This window comes from Panulirus ornatus, chromosome 34, assembly GCF_036320965.1.
Source record: "Panulirus ornatus isolate Po-2019 chromosome 34, ASM3632096v1, whole genome shotgun sequence".
Taxonomy (NCBI): domain Eukaryota; kingdom Metazoa; phylum Arthropoda; class Malacostraca; order Decapoda; family Palinuridae; genus Panulirus; species Panulirus ornatus.
The window spans coordinates 2,706,909-2,730,170 of record NC_092257.1 but is presented as its reverse complement, the minus strand read 5'-3'; the positions used below and the strand labels follow the sequence as shown (position 1 = coordinate 2,730,170).

Genomic DNA, 23,262 nt, shown 5'->3' with positions numbered 1-23,262 from the left:
GATCAAACCACCTCACACCACACATTGTCCTCAAACATCTCATTTCCAGCACATCCACCCTCCTCCGCATAACTCTATCCATAGCCCACGCCTCGCAACCATACAACATTGTTGGAACCACTATTCCTTCAAACATACCCATTTTTGCTTTCCAAGATAATGTTCTCGACTTCCACAGGTTCTTAAAGGCTCCCAGAATTTTCGCCCCTCCCCTACCCTATGATTCACTTCCGCTTCCATGGTTCCATCCGCTGCCAAATCCACTCCCAGATATCTAAAACACTTCACTTCCTCTAGTTTTTCTCCATTCAAACTTACCTCCCAGCTGACTTGTCTCTCAAACATACTGTACCTAATAACCTTGCTCTTATTCACATTTACTCTCAACTTTCTTCTTTCACACACTTTACCAAACTCAGTCACCAGCTTCTGCAGTTTCTCACATTATCAGCCACCAGCACTGTATCATCAGCGAACAACAACTGACTCACTTCCCAAGCTCTCTCATCCACAACAGACTGCATACTTGCCCCTCTCTCCAAAACCCTTGCATTCACCTCCCTAACAACCCCATCCATATACAAATTAAACAACCATGGAGACATCACTCCACCCCCGCCGCAAACCTACATTCACTGAGAACCAATCACTTTCCTCTCTTACTACACGTACACATGCCTTACATCCTCGATAAAAACTTTTCACTGCTTCTAACAACTTGCCTTCCACACCATATATTCTTAATACCTTCCACAGAGCATCTCTATCAACTATATCATATGCCTTCTCTAGATCCATAAATGCTACATACAAATCCATTTGCTTTTCTAAGTATTTCTCACATACATTCTTCAAAGCAAACTCCTGATCCACATATCCTCTACCACTTCTGAAACCACACTGCTCTTCCCCAATCTGATGCTCTGTACATGCCTTCACCCTCTCAATCAATACCCTCCCATACAGTTTCCCAGGAATACTCAACAAATTTATACCTCTGTAATTTGGGCACTCACCTTTGTCCCCTTTGCCTTTGTACAATGGCACTATGCAAGCATTCTGTCAATCCTCAGGCACCTGACCATGAATCATACATACATTAAATAACCTTACCAACCAGTCAACAATACAGTCACCCCCTTTTTTAATAAATTCCACTGCAGTGCCATCCAAACCCGCTGCCTTGATGGCTTTCATCTTCCACAAAGCTTTTACTACCTCTTCTCTGTTTACCAAATCATCCTCCCTAACCCTCTCACTTTGCACACCACCTCGACCAAAACACCCTCTATCATCAAACACATCCAACAAACCTTCACAATACTCACTCCATCTCCTTCTCACATCACCACTACTTGTTATCATTTGCCCCCTTCACTGAAGTTCCCATTTGTTCCCTTGTCTTACACATTTTATCTCCCTCCGTCGAAAACATCTTTTTATTCTTCCTAAAATTTAATGATACTCTCTCACCCCAACTCTCATTTGCCCTCTTTTTCACCTCTTGCACCTTTCTCTTGACCTCCTGCCTCTTTCTTTTATACATCTCCCACTCATTTGCATTATTTCCCTGCAAAAATCGTGCAAATGCCTCTCTCTTCTCTTTCACTAATAATCTTACTTCTTCAACCCACCACTCACTACCCTTTCTAATCTGCCCACCTCCCACGCTTCTCATGCCACAAGCATCTTTTGCGCAATCCATCACTGCTTCCCTAAATACATCCCATTCCTCCCCCACTCCCCTTACCTCCTTTGTGAGGAAGTTCTCTTGGAACTTCCTCACACAAGTCTCCTTCCCAAGCTCACTTACTCTCACCACTCTCTTCACCCCAACATTCTCTCTTCTTTTCTGAAAACCTCTACAAATCTTCACCTTCGCCTCTACAAGATAATGATCAGACATCCCTCCAGTTGCACCTCTCTGCGCATTAATATCCAAAAGTCTCTCTTTTGCACGCCTATCAATTAACACGTAATCTAATAACACTCTCTAGCCATCTCTCCTACTTGCATACATATACTTATGTATATCTCTCTTTTTAAACCAGGTATTCCCAAACACCAGTCCTTTTTCAATACATTAATCTACAAGCTCTTCACCATTTCCATTTACAACACTGAACACCCCATATATACCAATTGTTCCCTCAACTGCCACATTACTCACCTTTGCATTCAAATCACCCATCAATATAGCCCGGTCTCGTGCATTAAAACCACTAACACACTCATTCAGCTGCTCGCAAAACACTTGCCTCTCATGATCTTTCTTCTCATGCCCAGGTGCATATGCACCAATAATCACCCATCTCTCTCCATCAACTTTCATCAACTTATATATATAAGTTGTATGTATATGTATGTATATGTCCATGTACCCCTGACACTTCACATGCCCTGATCCAATCCATTGACAGCACGTTGACCCCAGTATACCACATCGATCCAATTCACTCTATTCCTTGCCCGCCTTTCACCCTCCTGCATGTTCAGGCCCCGATCACTCAAAATCTTTTTCACTCCATCTTTCCACCTCCAATTTGGTCTCCAACTTCTCCTCGTTCCCTCCACCTCCGACACATATATCCTCTTGGTCAATCTTTCCTCACTCATTCTCTCCATGTGCACAAACCATTTCAAAACACCCTCTTCTGCTCTCTCAACCACGCTCTTCTTATTTCCACACATCTCTCTTACCCTTACATTACTTACTCGATCAAACCACCTCACACCACATATTGTCCTCAAACATCTCATTTCCAGCACATCCACCCTCCTGCACACAACTCTATCCATAGCCCACGCCTCGCAACCATACAACATTGTTGGAACCACTATTCCTTCAAAGATAGCCATTTTTGCTTTTGGAGATAATGTTCTCGACTTCCACACATTCTTCAAGGCTCCCAGGATTTTCGCCCACTCCCCCACCCTATGATTCACTTCCGCTTCCATGGTTCCATCCGCTGCCAGATCCACCCCCAGATATCTAAAACACTTTACTTCCTCCAGTTTTTCTCCATTCAAACTTACCTCCCAACTGACTTGACCCTCAACCCTACTGTACCTAATAAAGTTCTGTGGGGCCTGGATGTGGAAAGGGAGCTGTGGTTTCGGGCATTATTGCATGACAGCTAGAGACTGAGTGTGAACGAATGGGGCCTTTGTTGTCTTTTCCTAGCGCTACCTCGCACACATGAGGGGGGAGGGGAATGTTATTCCATGTGTGGTGAGGTGGCAATGGGAATGAATAAAGACAGACAGTGTGAATTGTGTGCAGGTGTATATATGTATATGTCTGTGTGTGTATATACATGTGTACAATGAGATGTATGGGTATGTATATTTGCGTGTGGGGACATGTATGTATATGTCCACCCCCATACACATGTATGTATATTATTATGTATATACATGTGTATGGGGGTGGGTTGGGCCATTTCTTTCATCTGTTTCCTTGCGCTACATCGCAAACGCGGAAGACAGCGACAAAGCAAAATAATAAAAAAAAAATAATGTCCATGTAAGGGTGTTTATGTGCATGTGTGTGGATGGGCCATTCTTTGTTTTTCCTGGCACTACCTCGCTGACGTGGGAAGCGGCAATCATGTATATTAATGATAATAATGATAATAAAATAATAATGATAATAATAACAACAATAATAATAATAATATAATGTTGTTCCAATTCACTCTGTTCCTTGCACTCCTTTCACCCTCCTGTATGTTCAGGCCCGGATCCCTCAAAATCTTTTTCACTCCATCCTTCCACCTCCAATTTGGTCTCCTGCTTCTCCTTGTTCCCTCCACCTCTGACACATATATCCTTTTTGTTAATCTTTCCTCACTCATTCTTTCCATGTGTCCGAACCATTTCAACACACCCTCTTCTGCTCTCTCAACCACTCTTTTTATTACCACAAAGCTCTCTTACCCTTATATTACTTACTCAATCAAACCACCTCACACCACACACACACATATATATATCTATATATATTATATAAAATGTTGATGAAGCTAGCCATACGACCATGTCCTCATGACAGAGTTGAGGAAATAGAGTCCAAATCTTTGTACACTTCATAGGAACACTTGATGTTTTCTGAAGCACAGGGTCGTTTAATCTGAGGATGAGATGTGAAGAAAAAGAAATTTTAGAATTATAATTATGAATGTACATAATATTAAATAAGTATGTACAGCATGAATAATCATTCAAGAAATATAGCAATCATTCAAAGGGCACCAAATGAGTTTACTATCTTTTGATTATGATAATCACATTAAATGAAAACTTGAAGATCAACAGAAAAGTACATCATGCAAATACCAAGAAGGAAGCATTATCTGAGAATTCTAAGGACAATGTCACTTTGATTTTGATATCTTCCTACTACATCTTTAAAGATCCTGCCTGCAAATATATCTTCTCATGCTGTTTTTTTTTTTCTTGACTTATGACAAGCTGGAGGTACTTCAACACAGTTAATAGATAAAAATTACAAAACTACCCAGCACTTTATGGCAGTAAATTGATATTATTTTTCCTGGATGGTCTGCAGCAGCTCATTACACTGTAAGGTTATGTTATTAGTGATGTTCACTTGCCTTGTTTTATTAGCTATTTTATGTTGTATTTTCCTGAAGTATACCACCCAAAAAGATTTTGAATCTCGGGAGAGATGATACTATTGCCACTATTTCAGTGGTACGTATTACAGGGCAGACATCCGAGAGCAATATGATTTCTTAAAGAGGATATTGGGTTCCAACTCATCAATAATACAATATATAAGGAATAGGGGAGAAAGAATACTTCCCACGTATTCCCTTTGTGTCGTGGAAGGTGACTAAAAGGGGAGGGAGCGGGGGGCTTGAAATCCCCTCCACTCGTTTTTAATTTTCCAAAAGAAAGAACAGAGAAGGGGGCCAGGTGAGGATATTCCTTCTAAGGCTCAGTTCTCTGTTCTTGATGCTACCTCGCTAATGTGGGAAATGGCGAATATGTTTGAAAAATATATATATATATATATATATATATATATATATATATATATATATATATATATATATATATATATATATATATATTTTTTTGCTTTGTCGTTGTCTCCCGCGTTTGCGAGGTAGCACAAGGAAACAGACGAAAGAAATGGCCCACCCCACCCCCATACACAATGTATACACACAAACATCCACACACGCAAATATACATATACATCTCAATGTACACATATATATACATACACAGGCACATGCATATATACCCATGCACACAATTCACACTGTCTGCCCCCATTCACTCCCATCGCCACCTCGCCACACATGGAATACCTTCCCCCTCCCCCCTCATGTGTGCGAGGTAGCACTAGGAAAAGACAACAAAGGCCCCATTCGTTCACACTCATTCTCTAGCTGCCACGCAATAATGCCCAAAACCACAGCTCCCTTTCCACATCCAGGCCCCACACAACTTTCCATGGTTTACCCCAGACGCTTCACATGCCCAGATTCAATCCACTGACAGCACGTCAACCCCGGTATACCACATCAATCCAATTCACTCTATTCCTTGCCCTCCTTTCACCCTCCTGCATGTTCAGGCCCCGATCACACAAAATCTTTTTCACTCCATCTTTCCACCTCCAATTCGGTCTCCCACTTCTCCTCGTTCCCCCCACCTCTGACACATATATCCTCTTGGTCAATCTTTCCTCACTCATTCTCTCCATGTGCCCAAACCATTTCAAAACACCCTCTTCTGCTCTCTCAACCACGCTCTTTTTATTTCCACACATCTCTCTTACCCTTACATTACTTACTCGATCAAACCTCCTCACACCGCACATTGTCCTCAAACATCTCATTTCCAGCACATCCATCCTCCTGCGCACAACTCTATCCATAGCCCACGCCTCGCAACCATACAACATTGTTGGAACCACTATTCCTTCAAACATACCCATTTTTGCTTTCCGAGATAATGTTCTCGACTTCCACACATTCTTCAAGGCTCCCAGGATTTTCGCCCCCTCCCCCATCCTATGATTCACTTCCGCTTCCAAGGTTCCATCCGCTGCCAGATCCACTCCCAAATATCTAAAACACTTTACTTCCTCCAGTTTTTCTCCATTCAAACTTACCTCCCAATTGACTTGACCCTCAACCCTACTGTACCTAATAACCTTGCTCTTATTCACATTTACTCTTAACTTTCTTCTTTCACACACTTTACCAAACTCAGTCACCAGCTTCTGCAGTTTTTCACATGAATCAGCCACGAGCGCTGTATGATCAGCGAACAACAACTGACTCGCTTCCCAAGCTCTCTCATCCACAACAGACTTCATACTTACCCCTCTTTCCAAATATATATTTATTTATTATATATATACATATATATTTTTTTTTTTTCAAACTATTCGCCATTTCCCGCGTTAGCGAGGTAACATTAAGAACAGAGGACTGGGCCTTTGAGGGAATATCCTCACCTGGCCCCCTTCTCTGTTCCTTCTTTTGGAGAATTAAGAAAAAAATGAGAGGGAAGGATTTCCAGCCACCCGCTCCCTTCCCTTTTAGTCGCCTTCTACGACACGCAGGGAATACATGGGAAGTATTCTTTCTCCCCTATCCCCAGGGATAGTATATATATATATATATATTGGGAGGTGAGTTTGAATGGAGAAAAACTGGAGGAAGTGAAGTGTTTTAGATATCTGGGAGTGGATCTGTCAGCGGATGGAACCATGGAAGCGGAAGTGGATCATAGGGTGGGGGAGGGGGCGAAAATTTTGGGAGCCTTGAAAAATGTGTGGAAGTCGAGAACATTATCTCGGAAAGCAAAAATGGGTATGTTTGAGGGAATAGTGGTTCCAACAATGTTGTATGGTTGCGAGGCGTGGGCTATGGATAGAGATGTGCGCAGGAGGATGGATGTGCTGGAAATGAGATGTTTGAGGACAATGTGTGGTGTGAGGTGGTTTGATCGAGTAAGTAACGTAAGGGTAAGAGAGATGTGTGGAAATAAAAAGAGCGTGGTTGAGAGAGCAGAAGAGGGTGTTTTGAAATGGTTTGGGCACATGGAGAGAATGAGTGAGGAGAGATTGACCAAGAGGATATATGTGTCGGAGGTGGAGGGAACGAGGAGAAGAGGGAGACCAAATTGGAGGTGGAAAGATGGAGTGAAAAGGATTTTGTGTGATCGGGGCCTGAACATGCAGGAGGGTGAAAGGAGGGCAAGAAATAGAGTGAATTGGAGTCATGTGGTATACAGGGGTTGACGTGCTGTCAGTGGATTGAAGCAAGGCATGTGAAGCGTCTGGGGTAAACCATGGAAGGCTGTGTAGGTATGTATATTTGCGTGTGTGGACGTGTGTATGTACATGTGTATGGGGGGGGGGGTTGGGCCATTTCTTTCGTCTGTTTCCTTGCGCTACCTCGCAAACGCGGGAGACAGCGACAAAGTATAAAAAAAAAAAAAAAAAAATATATATATATATATATATATATATATATATATATATATATATATATATATATATATATATATATATATATATATGGGCGATGGGAATGAATAAAGGCAAACAGTGTAAATTGTGTGCATGGGTATATATGTATGTGTCTGTGTGTGTATATATATGTGTACATTGAGATGTATAGGTAGGTATATTTGCGTGTGTGGACGTGTATGTATATACATGTGTATGGGGGTGGGTTGGGCCATTTCTTTCGTCTGTTTCCTTGCGCTACCTCGCAAATGCGGGAGACGGCGACAAAGCAAAATGAAATGAAAATATATATATTTATAATATTTCTATTTTTCAGTTACCCCAGGATCTCTTCTTGGAGGCTCCTGTAGTCCAAGGCTGTTTTACTTTACATAGCAGGGAAATGAGAAGTACTTTGAAGTTCTTTAATGAGACTTTATACATTACGCTAAAATCGGAGAGGTTTCAAACCTCTGCCACTTATTGTAGCACATAGGGTGCTTATCCACCTAGCCACCGCTATTAATTACAGTGAAATGGCTATTCGATCACAAATAGTCAAATGTCTTTTCATCATACATACGTATAGGCTGTGGCCACCCCTCTGAGGGAGTTCCAATTGGAACAGACATTAGAGACATTGATAGATAGACCCCTTTATGCCACCTCCTGTCAGACACACATTAATCAGCAGTAACTTTTTACTGATCTCTTCCCTTCAATGCAGAATTATATGAACATGATACAGTGCTTGAAATGCACACTTTTACAGTAAACACATTACCCTTGACAGAGAGAGGATTCTAACCTATACCACTTGTGGTAGCAGTTGGGGCATTTATCTACTTGGTCAACACTGTCCATAGTAAAGAATTGGCTATTCAATCACAAGTGATAAAATGTCTCTCAACCTATATACATAGGCAATGAGACCTCTCCAAATGAGTTCCCATCAGACAAACAGAAACCAGTAACAGCCTCTAAATGATCTTTCCCTGTCAACATGGAGGTATACCAACATAGAATAGTGCTTGAAATACACACTTGCATAGTACATACATTATCTTCCACACAAAAAGAATTCAAACCTCGGTGGTTGCACTCAGGAGGCTTATTCACTCAGCCACTGGTGTCCACAACTCTAATCTATATTTTTCCTTCCCAACTTTATATAAGTAGAACTACATTGTTTATAATATAATTTTAAATCTTTGCATATTGTGATTATTCTTTGTTTGCAGTTTTTTATGGATTATTTTTTTCTATTTTTTTATTCTTGCTTGTCTTCTGAATAATTACTGTTACATGAATTTCTTTGTTTATAAAACAAAACTTTGTTTTAGGGATTTATTGTATGCATTTTATATATATTCCTTTGAAGTTGATGTTCTATATATATATATATATATATATATATATATATATATATATATATATATATATATATATATATATATATATTCTTTTTTCTTTTCTTTTAAACTATTCGCCATTTCCCGCGTTAGCGAGGTAGCATTAAGAACAGAGGACTGGGCCTTTGAGGGAATACCCTCACCTGGCCCAATTCTCTGTTCCTTCTTTTGGAAAAAAAAAAAAAAAAAAAAAAAAAAAAAACGAGAGGGGAGGATTTCCAGCCCCCCGCTCCCTCCCCTTTTAGTCGCCTTCTACGACACGCAGGGAATACGTGGGAAGTATTCTTAATCCCCTATCCCAGGGATATATATATATATATATATATATATATTTTTTTTTTTTTTTTTTAATCTTCCAAAAGAAGGAACAGAGAAGGGGGCCAGGTGAGGATATTTCCTCAGAGGCCCAGTCCTCTGTTCTTAATGCTACCTTGCTAATGCAGGAAATAGCGAATAGTTTGAAAGAAAGAAAAAAAGATATATATATATATATATATATATATATATCCCTGGGGATAGGGGAGAAAGAATACTTCCCACGTATTCCCTGCGTGTCGTAGAAGGCGACTAAAAGGGGAGGGAGCGGGGGGCTGGAAATCCTCCCCTCTCAATTTTTTTTAATTTTCCAAAAGAAGGAACAGAGAAGGGGGCCAGGTGAGGATATTCCCTCAGTGGCCCAGTTCTCTGTTCTTAACGCTACCTCGCTAACGCGGGAAATGGCGAATAGTTTGAAAAAAAAAAAAAAAAAAAAAAAATATATATATATATATATATATATATATATATATATATATATATATATATATATTATTATTTTTTTTATTATACTTTGTCGCTGTCTCCCGCGTTTGTGAGGTAGCGCAAGGAAACAGACGAAAGAAATGGCCCAACCCCCCCATACACATGTATATACATACGTCCACACACGCAAATATACATACCTACACAGCTTTCCATGGCTTACCCCAGACGCTTCACATGCCTTGATTCAATCCACTGACAGCACGTCAACCCCGGTATACCACATCGCTCCAATTCACTCTATTCCTTGCCCTCCTTTCACCCTCCTGCATGTTCAGGCCCCGATCACACAAAATCTTTTTCACTCCATCTTTCCACCTCCAATTTATATTGCAATATATATTGCAATATATATTATACGAAAATTAACCCTCGGCTTCTGAGCTATACATTCAGACTCAATAGTTTTTTGAATGTGCAATCTTTAAAAAATGAAATGGTCAGTCTACAAGAAAGTTTTCATGTAGTCTTTTTGAACTGAAGGCTAGTTGTCCCCTTAATAATTTTATTGAAATCAGTCAATGAATCATAATTACTTTGTTAGATCCCCTTATGTTAGTAACAGTAAACTGAATTTGTAAAACTGACCTGATGGTAGAACACAGAAGACAGCCTATATTTGAACACCCAGTGTCTGAAGCAACTCTGTAGATTCCTCAGTTCCCCTTGCTATCACTAAAATTCAAGCAATTATAATCATTACAGACTTCAACAGTACTAGGAATGAAATCATTCATTAATTTCAGATTTTGAGACACTATACACATCATTATTAAGAAAAGTGATTATATGACAGTGAAGATAAGTGTAGTGTAGTATAGAATATCATATTGGTGCAATCTATATTCATATTTTCATAATAATTTTCCATTAAACAAGTTGTATTTGCTAGAAAAAAGTAGGATCTCTCACCCAGTGGGAAACATATTTATCAGAAAGATAACAGAAGAATGAGAAAGATTATTACCATACTGAGAAGTGCAGCACTTGCATCCAAGGCCAAAACAACCCCCCTCAACCTCCTTCTCACCATGTAAACATTTTAGCTTGCAAACACCATGATACTCGAAGCAGTATATATTTGGCTTGCACTCTGTAAATCAAAACTACAATTAAAAGATATAATATTACCATTTTCATACTTTACATAATGAACAGAAAGAGGAAGTAATTCTGTGAGAAACTCTTTACATGTTGGATAAAATCTTCCAAGTAATTATCTTGACCATCTTGCAAAAAAATTTTGACCAATATTTATGTATATACCTCCCATGTATCCCCTGAGTGTCACAGAAGGCAACTAAAGGGGGTGGGAGCAGGGGGCTGGAAACCCTCCCCTCCTTGTATTTCAATTTCCAAAAAGGGAAACGGAAGAAGGAGTCAAGCGAGGGATGCTCATCCTCCTCGAAGGCTCAGATTGGGGTGTCTGAATGTGTGTGGTTGTAACCAAGATGAGAAGAAAGGAGAGATAGGTTGTATGTTTAAGGAAAGAAACCTAGATGTTCTGGCTCTGAGTGAAGTGAAGCTCAAGGGTAAAGGGGAAGAGTGGTTTGGGAAAGTCTTGTAAGAGTAAAGTCAGGGGTTGGTGAAAGGACAAGACCTAAGGAAGGAGTAGCACTACTCCTGAAGCTGTTGTGGATGTATGTGATAGAGTGTAAGAAATTCAATTCTAAATAGTTGTGGGTAAAGCTGAAAGTCGATTAAGGGGGATGGGTGATTACTGGTACTTATGCACCTGGTCATGAGAAGAAAGATCATGAGGCAAGTGTTTTGGAAGCAGCTGAGTGAGTGTGTCAGCAGCTTTGATGCACTAGACTGGGTTTTCAAATGCAATGGGGAGTGATGTGGCAATTGAGGGTATAATCAATGTACATGGGGTATTCAGTGTAATGAAAGGAAATGATGGAGCTTGTGGATTTGTGTGCTGAAAAAAGACTGGTGATTGGGAATACCTGGTTTAAAAAGAGAGAGATACATAAGTATATGTATGGGAGTAGGAGAGATGGTAAAAGGGCATTATTGGATTACATGTTAATTGACAAACATGTAAAAGAGAGACTTTTTGGATGTTAATGTTCTGAGAAGGGCAGCTGGAGGGATGTCTCACTATCTTTTGGAGGAGAAGGTGAAGAATTGTAGAGGTGTTCAAAAAAGAAGAGAGAATGTTAGGGAGAAGATAGTGGTGAGAGTAAGTGAGCTTGGAAAAGGGACTTGTGTGAGGAAGTACCAGGAGAGAATGAGTGTGGAATGGAAAAAGGTAAGAGCAAATGACATGAGGGAGTGGGTGAGGAATGGAATGTATTTAGGGAAGCAGTGGTGGCTTGTGCAAAAGACACATGTGGCATGAGAAAGGAGGGAGGTAGGCAGATTAGAAAGGGTAGTGAGTGGTGGGATGAAGAAGTAAAGTTGTTAGTGAAAGAGAAAACAGAGGTGTTTGGATGATACTTGCAAAGAAGGAGTGCAAATGACTTGGAGATGTATAAAAGAAAGTGGCAGGAGGTCAAGAGAAAGTTGTAAGGGCTGAAAAAGAGGGCACTGTCAGTCACCCGCCTCTCACAGTCACTTCCATTCTCACTCAAACAGATTTGAACTCAAATCCTAGCATCGAACACATTCCCACAACTCCTCCTTCATCAGAAATGCCACCTACTCTGCTGCTCTTACCCTCACATAAAACCCAGACTCTACTCCCTCAACATTACCCCCTTCTTCTTCAACTCGATTTCACTCAGAACCAGAATACTGAGGCTCCTCCAATCAAGCATAGCACCAATCACTCCTTTCTCATTCTAATTACATGATACTCATTATACATCCCTTATTGATTCCTTATTCTGTACTTGCTTTTAGAATGTGATAATGAAAAAAGGGTAGGATTATATATAAACTAAATGCTCTTGGAACACTTGCCAGCAACAATAATGGAAAAGAAAAGACTGTCATTATCCCCCATAAACAATTCATCCATGCCAAATTAGAACATGTTTCGCCTGCCTGGTCATCCTGAAACTACAAACCACACAAAACTGGCTACTTAACAACCATAAACATTCTACACCTACCCCCTAAAAAATATTTTTTAACAAAATCCCAGCTTAGTTTGGTCAGCACCCAATTTTTTACATCAGCACTAGGCTCTTCCAATCGAACCCAATCCTCCATAACCAGCCATCAACCCAGAAACAAAATTCTCACTCCTACCTCTCGTTTCATAAACAACTATCCATCTATATCTCTGATGCCTGTTCCAACTGGACCTCCCTCAAATGGGAAGCCACAGCAACAGAGTCTCTGTAACAAAAGAACTCCAGTGCCACTTTTTACCCTTTAGTGCCTCACCCTTAACAGGCCACTGGCTGAGGGCAACTCTTGCACAGTGTTTGCAGAGGCTCCTAACTAATGCTCCTAATGAATACGTCTATCTAATGCTCCTACTTTTCCTTAATGTTTCTACCTAATGCTGATGCCTGAATGTCCCTACCTATTACTTCTATCTACTATTGCTCCTACCAGTTTGCCAAAAGGCAGGGCTAGTGCATAGTGCTCGCTGCAGGAAAATCTAAAGTTACAAATAATGATCTGTTTGAGTTAAGTGTTGCCAACTGTTACTCATGAAAAGGAGAGACTGCATGTTTCTAGACAGAATACCAGCAGTCCAAATACACACACACACACACATATATTTTTTTTTTTCTTTTTTTTTATACTATTCGCCATTTCCCGCGATAGCGAGGTAGCGTTAAGAACAGAGGACTGGGCCTTTGAGGGAATATCCTCACCTGGCCCCCTTCTCTGTTCCTTCTTTTGGAAAATTAAAAAAAAAAAAAAAAAAAAAAAAAAAACGAGAGGGGAGGATTTCCAGCCCCCCGCTCCCTTCCCTTTTAGTCGCCTTCTACGACATGCAGGGAATACGTGGGAAGTATTCTTTGTCCCCTATCCCCAGGGATAACACACATATATATATATATATATATATATATATATATATATATATATATATATATAAGATGTTTTGGAAGGACGTAAATAAAGTGTGTAAGACAAGAAACAAATGGGGACATCAGTGAAGGGAGCTAATAGGGAGGTAACAAGTAGTGGTGAAGTGAGATGGAGTGAGTATTTTGAAGGTTTGTTGAATGTGTTTGATGATAGAGTGGCAGATGTAGGGTGTTTTGGGTGAGGTGGTGTGTGAAGTGATAGGGTCAGGGAGAATGGTTGGGTAAACAGAGAAGATGTGGTGAAAGCTTTGAAGAAGATGAAAGCCAGCAAGGCGGTGGGTTTGGATGGTATTCCAATGGAATTTATTAAAAAAGGGGGTGACTGTGTTGTTGATTTGTTGGTAAGGATATTCAATGTTTGTGTGGTTCATGTAAGTGCCTGAGGTTTGGCGGAATGCATGCATAGTGCCATTGTACAAAGGCAAAGGGGATAAAGGTGAGTGTTCAAATTGCAGAGGTATAAGTTTGTTGAGTATTCCTGGGAAATTATATGGTAGGGTATTGATTGAGAGGGTAAAGGCATGTACAGAGCATCAGATTAGGAAAGAGCAGTGTGGTTTCAGAAGTGGTAGAGGATGTGGGGTTCAGGTGTTTGCTTAGAGAATGTATGTGAGAAATACTTAGAAGAACAGATGGATTTGTATGTAGCTTTATGGATCTGGAGAAGGCATATGATAGGGTTGATAGAGATGCTTTATGGAAGGTATTAAGAGTATATAGTGTGAGAGGTAAGTTCCTAGAAGCAGTGAAAAGTTTATACCAAGGATGTAAGGCATGTGTATGAGTAGGAAGAGAGGAAAGTGATTGGTTTAAAGTGAATGTCAGTTTGTGGCAGGGGTGTAAGATGTCTCCATGGTTGTTTAATTTATTCATGGATGGGGTGCTTAGGGAGGTGAATGCAAGAGTTTTGGAGAGAGGGACAAGTATCCAGTCTGCTGTGGATGAGAGCACTTGGAAAGTGAGCCAGTTGTTGTACACTGATGATACAGCACTGGTGGCTGATTCGGGTGAGAAACTGCAGAAGTTGGTGGCTGAGTTTGGTAAAATGAGTGAAAGAAGAAAGCTGACAGTAAATGTGAATAAGAGCAAGGTTATTAGGCTCAGAAGGGTTGAGGAACAATTAATTGGGAGGTAAGTTTGAATGGAGAAAAATTGGAGAAAGAGAAGTGTTTTAGGTATCTGGGAGTGGATTTAGCAGCAGATGGAATCATGGAAGCAGAAGTGAGTCACAGGGTGGGGAAGGGGGCAAAGGTTCTGGGAGCATTGATGAGTGAGTGGAAGGCGAGAACTTTATCTCGGAGAGCAAAAATGGGTATGTTTGAAGGAATAGTGGTTCCAACAATGTTATATAGCTGCGAAGCATGAGCTATAGATAGAGTTGTGCGGAGGGTGGATGTGTTGGAAATGAGATGTTTTAGGACAATATGTGGTGTGAGGTGGTTTGATCGAGCAAATAATGAAAGGATGAGAGAGATGTGTGGTAATAAAAAGAGTGTGATTGAGAGAACAGAAGAGGGTGTATTGAAATGGTTTGGTCACATGAAGAGAATGAGTGAGGAAAGATTGACAAAGAGAATATATGTGTCATAAGTAGAGGGAACAAGGAGAAGTGGGAGACCAAATTGGAGGTGGAAGGATAGAATGAAAAAGATTTTGAACGATCAGGGCCTGAATATACAGGAGGATGAAAGGCATGCAAGGAATAGAGTGAATTGTAAGATCGTAAGATATTTATCTATTCATTTCACACATAGATAACATGAAAACAAAAAAGAAAATTACCTGGTACAACAGCACAGCACCTGCAATTGTGCCCAGAACATCCACCTTCAATCTCTGCCTCAGAATGTAAGCATTTATCCTTGCAGACTCCATGATATTCAATGCAGGATAAGTGAAGTGTGCACTCTGTAGTTACAGAATCCAATTAAAAAAAGAAATTGCATCAGTTACATACTGCACAGTGAAGTGATGGTTATTCTCTTGAAAACTAAGAATTAGTATGAGAGACATTACTTTAACATACTATAACAGCCATTATTTTAATGAAATATTTCCCAAACCAAAAATTATAAAAATAGATATATATATTTTTCTTTTTGCACATATTAGCCAGTTACCACATCAGCAAGGTAGCATCAAGAACCATATTAGCCAGTTACCACATCAGCAAGGTAGCATCAAGAACTGATCGCTAAGCCTTAGAGTGAAAAATCCTCACTTGGCCCCCTTCTTTGTTCCTTCTTTTGGAAAAGCAAAACAGGAGGGAAGGATTTCTAGCCCCCCATGCCCAGCCCTATTACTCGCCTTTTACGACACACAGAGAATACATAGGAAGTAATTCTTTTTGCTCTATCCCCAGTGGCAGTGAGTAATGTAGCAGTTGAGGATATAATTGGTGTACATGGGGTGTTTAGTATAATGAATGGAAATGGTGAAGAGGTTATGGACTTGTGTGCTGAAAAAAGGCGTGATTGGGAATACCTGGTTCAAAAAGAAAGCTATTTATTTATGTATTATACTTTGTCGCTGTCTCCCGCGTTAGTGAGGTAGCGCAAGGAAACAGACAAAAGAATGGCCCAACCCACCCACATACACATGTGTATGCATACACGTCCACACACGCACGTATACATACCTATACATCTCAAGGTATACATATATAAACACACAAAGACATATACATATATACACATGTACATAATTCATACTGTCTGCCCTTATTCATTCCTGTCGCCACCCCGCCACACATGAAATGAAAACCCCCTCGCCCCGCATGTGCACGAGGTAGCGCTAGGAAAAGACAACAAAGGCCACATTTGTTCACACTCAGTCTCTAGCTGTCATGTATAATGCACTGAAGCCACAGCTCCCTTTCCACATCCAGGCCCCACAAAACTTTCCATGGTTTACCCCAGACGCTTCATATGGCCTGTTTCAATCCACTGACAGCATATCGACCCCAGTACACCACATCGTTCCAATTCACTCTATTCCTTGCATGCCTTTCACCCTCCTGCATGTTCAGGCCCCGATCACTCCAAATTTTTTTCATTCCATCTTTCCACCTCCAATTTGGTCTCCCACTTCTCCTCGTTCCCTCCACCTCTGACACATATATCCTCTTTGTCAATCTTTCCTCACTCATTCTCTCCATGTGACCAAACCATTTCAAAACACCCTCTTCTACTCTCTCAACAACACTCTTTTTATTACCACACTTCTCTTATACTCTTTCATTACTTACTCGATCAAACCACCTCGCATCACATATTGTCCTCAAACATCTCATTTCCAGCACATCCACCCTCCTCCGCACAACTCTATCTATAGCCCACACCTCACAGCCATATAACATTGTTAGAATCACTATTCCTTCAAACATACCCATTTTTGCTTTCCGAGATAATGTTCTCGACTTCCACACATTTTTCAACGCTCCCAGAACTTTCGCCCCCTCCCCCACCCTATGATTCGCTTCCACTTCCATGGTTCTATCCGCTGCCAAATCCAATCCCAGATATCTAAAACACTTCACTTCCTCCAGTTTTTCTCCATTCAAACTTACCTCCCAATTGACTTGTCCCTCAACCCTACTGTACCTAATAACCTTGCTCTTATTCACATTTACCCTCAGCTTTCTTCTTTCACACACTTTACCAAACTCGGTCACCAGCTTCTGCAGTTTCTCACCCGAATCAGCCACCAGCGCTGTATCATCAGCGAACAACAAGTATATGTATGTGAGTAAGAGAGATGGTGAAAGGGCATTACTGGATTACATGTTGATTGATAGCATGTAAAAGAGAGGCTTTTGGATGTAAATGTTCTGAAAGGGTCAGCTGGAGGGATGTCTGATCATTATCTTGTGGAGGCGAAGGTGAAGATTTCTAAAGGTTTTCAAAAAAGAGAGTGTCTTGGGGAGAAGAGAGTGGTGAGAGTAAGTGAGCTTGGGAAGGAGACTTGACATGGGAGGAGTGGATGAGGAATGGGATGTACTTACAGAAGCAGTGTTGGTTTGTGCAAAAGATGCAAGTGGCATGAGAAAGGTAGGAAGTGGGCAGATTAGACAGGGTAGTGAGTGGTGGGATGAAGAAGTAAGGCTGTTAGTGAAAAAGAAAAGAGGAGTTTGGGTGATACTTGCAGGGAAATAGTGCAAATGACTGGGAGATGTTAAAAAGAAAGCAGGAGGAGGTCAAGAGAAAGGTGCCATTTCATCTTTCCACCTCCAATTTGGTCTCCCACTTCTCCTCGTTCCCTCCACCTCCGACACGTATATTCTCTTGGTCAATCTTTCCTCACTCATTCTCTCCATGTGCCCGAACCATTTCAAAACACCCTCTTCTGCTCTCTCAACCACGCTCTTTTTATTTCCACACATCTCTCTTACCCTTACGTTACTCACTCGATCAAACCACCTCACACCACACATTGTCCTCAAACATCTCATTTCCAGCACATCCATCCTCCTGCGCACAACTCTATCCATAGTCCACGCCTCACAACCATACAACGTTGTTGGAACCACTATTCCTTCAAACATACCCATTTTTGCTTTCCGAGATAATGTTCTCGACTTCCACACATTCTTCAAGGCTCCCAGGATTTTCGCCCCCTCCCCCACCCTATGATTCACTTCCAATTCCATGGTTCCATCCGCTGCCAGATCCACTCCCAGATATCTAAAACACTTTACTTCCTCCAGTTTTTCTCCATTCAAACTTACCTACCAATTGACTTGACCCTCAACCCTACTGTACCTTATAACCTTGCTCTTATTCACATTTACTCTTAACTTTCTTCTTTCACACACTTTACCAAACTCAGTCACCAGCTTCTGCAGTTTCTCACATGAATCAGCCACCAGCGCTGTATCATCAGCGAACAACAACTGACTCACTTCCCAAGCTCTCTCATCCCCAACAGACTTCATACTTGCCCCTCTTTCCAAAACTCTTGCATTCACCTCCCTAACAACCCCATCCATAAACAAATTAAACAACCATGGAGACATCACACACCCCTGCCGCAAACCTACATTCACTGAGAACCAATCACTCTCCTCTCTTCCTACACGTACACATGCCTTACATCCTCGATAAAAACTTTTCACTGCTTCTAACAACTTGCCTCCCACACCATATATTCTTAATACCTTCCACAGAGCATCTCTATCAACTCTATCATATGCCTTCTCCAGATCCATAAATGCTACATACAAATCCATTTGCTTTTCTAAGTATTTCTCACATACATTCTTCAAAGCAAACACCTGATCCACACATCCTCTACCACTTCTGAAACCACACTGCTCTTCCCCAATCTGATGCTCTGTACATGCCTTCACCCTCTCACTCATTAAATTTTAGGGAGAATAAAAAGATGTTCTGGAAGGAGGTAAATAAAGTGCGTAAGACAAGGGAGCAAATGGGAACTTCAGTGAAGGGCGCAAATGGGGAGGTGATAACAAGTAGTGGTGATGTGAGAAGGAGATGGAGTGAGTATTTTGAAGGTTTGTTGAATGTGTTTGATGATAGAGTGGCAGATACAGGGTGTTTTGGTCGAGGTGGTGTGCAAAGTGAGAGGGTTAGGGAAAATGATTTGGTAAACAGAGAAGAGGTAGTAAAAGCTTTGCGGAAGATGAAAGCCGGCAAGGCAGCAGGTTTGGATGGTATTGCAGTGGAATTTATTAAAAAAGGGGGTAACTGTATTATTGACTGGTTGGTAAGGTTATTTAAATGTATGTATGAATCATGGTGAGGTGCCTGAGGATTGGTGGAATGCGTGCATAGTGCCACTGTACAAAGGCAAAGGGGATAAGAGTGAGTGCTCAAATTACAGAGGTATAAGTTTGTTGAGTATTCCTGGTAAATTATATGGGAGGGTATTGATATATATATATATAGATATATATATATATATATATATATATATATATATATATATATATATATATATATATATATATATATATATATACATATATATATTATTTTTTTTTTTTCTTATTTTGCTTTGTCGTTGTCTCCCGCGTTTGCGAGGTTGCACAAGGAAACAGATGAAAGAAATGGCCCAACCCACCCCCATACACAATGTATATACATACAGGTCCACACACGCAAATATACATACCTATACATCTCAATGTACACATATATATACACACACAGACACATACATATATACCCATGCACACAATTCACACTTTCTGCCTTTATTCATTCCCATCGCCACCTCGCTACACATGGAATACCATCCCCCTCCCCCCTCATGTGTGCAAGGTAGCACTAGGAAAAGACAACAAAGGCCCCATTCGTTCACACTCAGTCTCTAGCTGTCATGCAATAATGCCCGAAACCACAGCTCCCTTTCCACATCCAGGCCCCACACAACTTTCCATGGTTTACCCCAGACGCTTCACATGCCCTGATTCAATCCACTGACAGCACGTCAACCCCGGTATACCACATCGATCCAATTCACTCTTTTCCTTGCCCTCCTTTCACCCTCCTGCATGTTCAGGCCCCGATCACTCAAAATCTTTTTCACTCCATCTTTCCACCTCCAATTTGGTCTCCCACTTCTCCTCGTTCCCTCCACCTCCGATACATATACCCTCTTGGTCAATCTTTCCTCACTCATTCTCTCCATGTGCCCAAACCATTTCAAAACACCCTCTTCTGCTCTCTCAACCACGCTCTTTTTATTTCCACACATCTCTCTTACCCTTACATTACTTACTCGATCAAACCACCTCACACCACACATTGTCCTCAAACATCTCACTTCCAGCACATCCACCCTCCTGCACACAACTCTATCCATAGCCCATGCCTCGCAACCATACAACATTGTTGGAACCACTATTCCTTCAAACATACCCATTTTTGCTTTCCGAGATAATGTTCTCGACTTCCACATATTCTTCAACGCTCCCAGGATTCTCACCCCCTCCCCCACCCTATGATTCACTTCCGCTTCCATGGTTCCATCTGCTGCCAGATCCACTCCCAGATATCTAAAACACTTTACTTCCTCCAGTTTTTCTCCATTCAAACTTACCTCTCAATTGACTTGACCCTCAACCCTACTGTACCTAATAACCTTGCTCTTATTCACATTTACTCTTAACTTTCTTCTTTCACACACTTTACCAAACTCAGTCACCAGCTTCTGCAGTTTCTCACATGAATCAGCCACCAGCGCTGTATCATCAGCGAACAACAACTGACTCGCTTCCCAAGCTCTCTCATCCCCAACAGACTTCATACTTGCCCCTCTTTCCAAAACTCTTGCATTTACCTCCCTAACAACCCCATCCATAAACAAATTAAACAACCACGGAGACATCACACACCCCTGCCGCAAACCTACATTCACTGAGAACAAATCACTTTCTTCTCTTCCTACACGTATATATATTGATATATATATATATATATATATATATCATCACTTATGGAATTTTACAAGTTGTTGAAGTCCTTCGTCTTTAAATGGAACATTCCAGTACAAAAACTTACGAAGTAGTTGTGAAACAGATGATTCATGCTCTCTGTGTTTGCATAAAAAGAAAAACATGCACACAGATAGCAAATATATAATTAATGACAAATGATCACTCGATACACATAATTTTAGGAGAAAATAGACTTTCCTTTTGACAGTGAACCAGCATACAAGTGTCATGTTCACTGGGCCAAAGAATAAATTTAAATTCAACAAAACAAAACTATTACAAAGAAAACTAACTTTCTCATTACTCTTGGGACATAACTCATCAAATGAATAACAAGAACACAGGAGAGAAATAATTACCAAGCTTAGGAGAACAGCATTTACAGCCAGTGCCAGAACACCCATGGGGCACCTCTTCCTCCTCATGAACACATTTTATTTTGCAGGCGCCATGTTTTTCAGTACAAAAAGAACGAGGTACACACTCTGTAGATATGGAAAATAATTTCTGGAATGAATATTATCCCTTCCAGGCTACTCAAAGAGAAGAAACTTACAAAATAAATTTACATATGTATATGTATATAATGCCATTGTACAAAGGCAAAGGGGATAAAGGGAGTGTTCAAATTACAGAGGTATAAGTTTGTTGAGTATTCCTGGGAAAGTATATGGGAGGGTATTGATTGAGAGGGTAAAGGCATGTACAGAGCATCAGATTGGGGAAGAGCAGTGTGGTTTCAGAAGTGGAAGAGGATGTGTGGATTAGGATTTTGCTTTGAAATTTTTTTTTCTAATTTATTATACTTTGTCGCTGTCTCCCACATTGGCGAGGTAGTGCAAGGAAACAGACGAAAGAATGGCCCAATCCACCCACACACACATGTATATACATACATGTCCACACATGCACATATACATACCTATACATCTCAATGTATGCATATATATATATATATATATATATATATATATATATATATATATATATATATATATATATATATATATATTTTTTTTTTTTTTGTCGCTGTCTCCCGCGTTTGCGAGGTAGCGCAAGGAAACAGACGAAAGAAATGGCCCAACCCACCCCCATACACATGTATATACATACGTCCACACACGCAAATATACATACCTACACAGCTTTCCATGGTTTACCCCAGACGCTCAACATGCCCTGATTCAATCCACTGACAGCATGTCAACCCCGATATACCACATCGCTCCAATTCACTCTATTCCTTGCCCTCCTTTCACCCTCCTGCATGTTCAGGCCCCGATCACACAAAATCTTTTTCACTCCATCTTTCCACCTCCAATTTGGTCTCCCTCTTCTCCTCGTTCCCTCCACCTCCGACACATATATCCTCTTGGTCAATCTTTCCTCACTCATATATATATATATATATATATATATATATATATATATATATATATATATATATATCTTTTTTCTTTCTTTTGAAACTATTCGCTATTTCCCGCATTAGCGAGGTAGTGTTGAGAATAGAGGACTGGGCCTTTGAGGGAATATATATATATATACACACACACAAAGACATATACATATATACACATGTACATAATTCATACTGTCTGCCCTTATTCATTCCCGTCGCCACCCCGCCACACATGAAAGACAACCCCCTCCCCCCCACATATGCGCGAGGTAGCGCTTGGAAAAGACAACAAAGGCCACATTTGTTTACACTCAGTCTCTAGCTGTCATGTATAATGCACCGAAACCACAGCTTCCTTTCCGCATCCAGGCCCCGCAAAACTTTCCATGGGTTACCCCAGACGCTTCACATGCCCTGGTTCAATCCATTGACAGCACGTTGACCCCGGTATGCCACATCGCTTCAATTCACTCCTTGTAAGAAATACTTTGAAAAACAGATGGATTTATATGTAGCATTTATGGATCTGGAGAAGGCATATGATATGGTCGATAGAGATGCTTTGTGGAAGGTATTAAGAGTATATGGTGTGGGAGATAAGTTGCTAGAAGCAGTGAAAAGTTTTTACTAAGGATGTAAGGCATGTGTACAAGTAGGAAGAGAGGAAAGTGATTGGTTCTTAATGAATGTCA

At 40.7% G+C, this 23,262-nt stretch overlaps 1 long non-coding RNA gene across 1 annotated transcript; it reads right to left on the bottom strand.

The window, feature by feature from the left end:
* Nucleotides 1-1,824: 1,824 nt before the first annotated feature.
* On the bottom strand, nt 1,825-21,653 carry LOC139759774 (uncharacterized). Its single transcript, XR_011715142.1, has 5 exons — nt 21,528-21,653; nt 15,492-15,617; nt 10,679-10,804; nt 10,300-10,386; nt 1,825-4,132 (listed from the first exon to the last, which is right to left on the bottom strand). It is a non-coding gene; the product is annotated as an uncharacterized lncRNA (long non-coding RNA).
* Nucleotides 21,654-23,262: the final 1,609 nt, after the last annotated feature.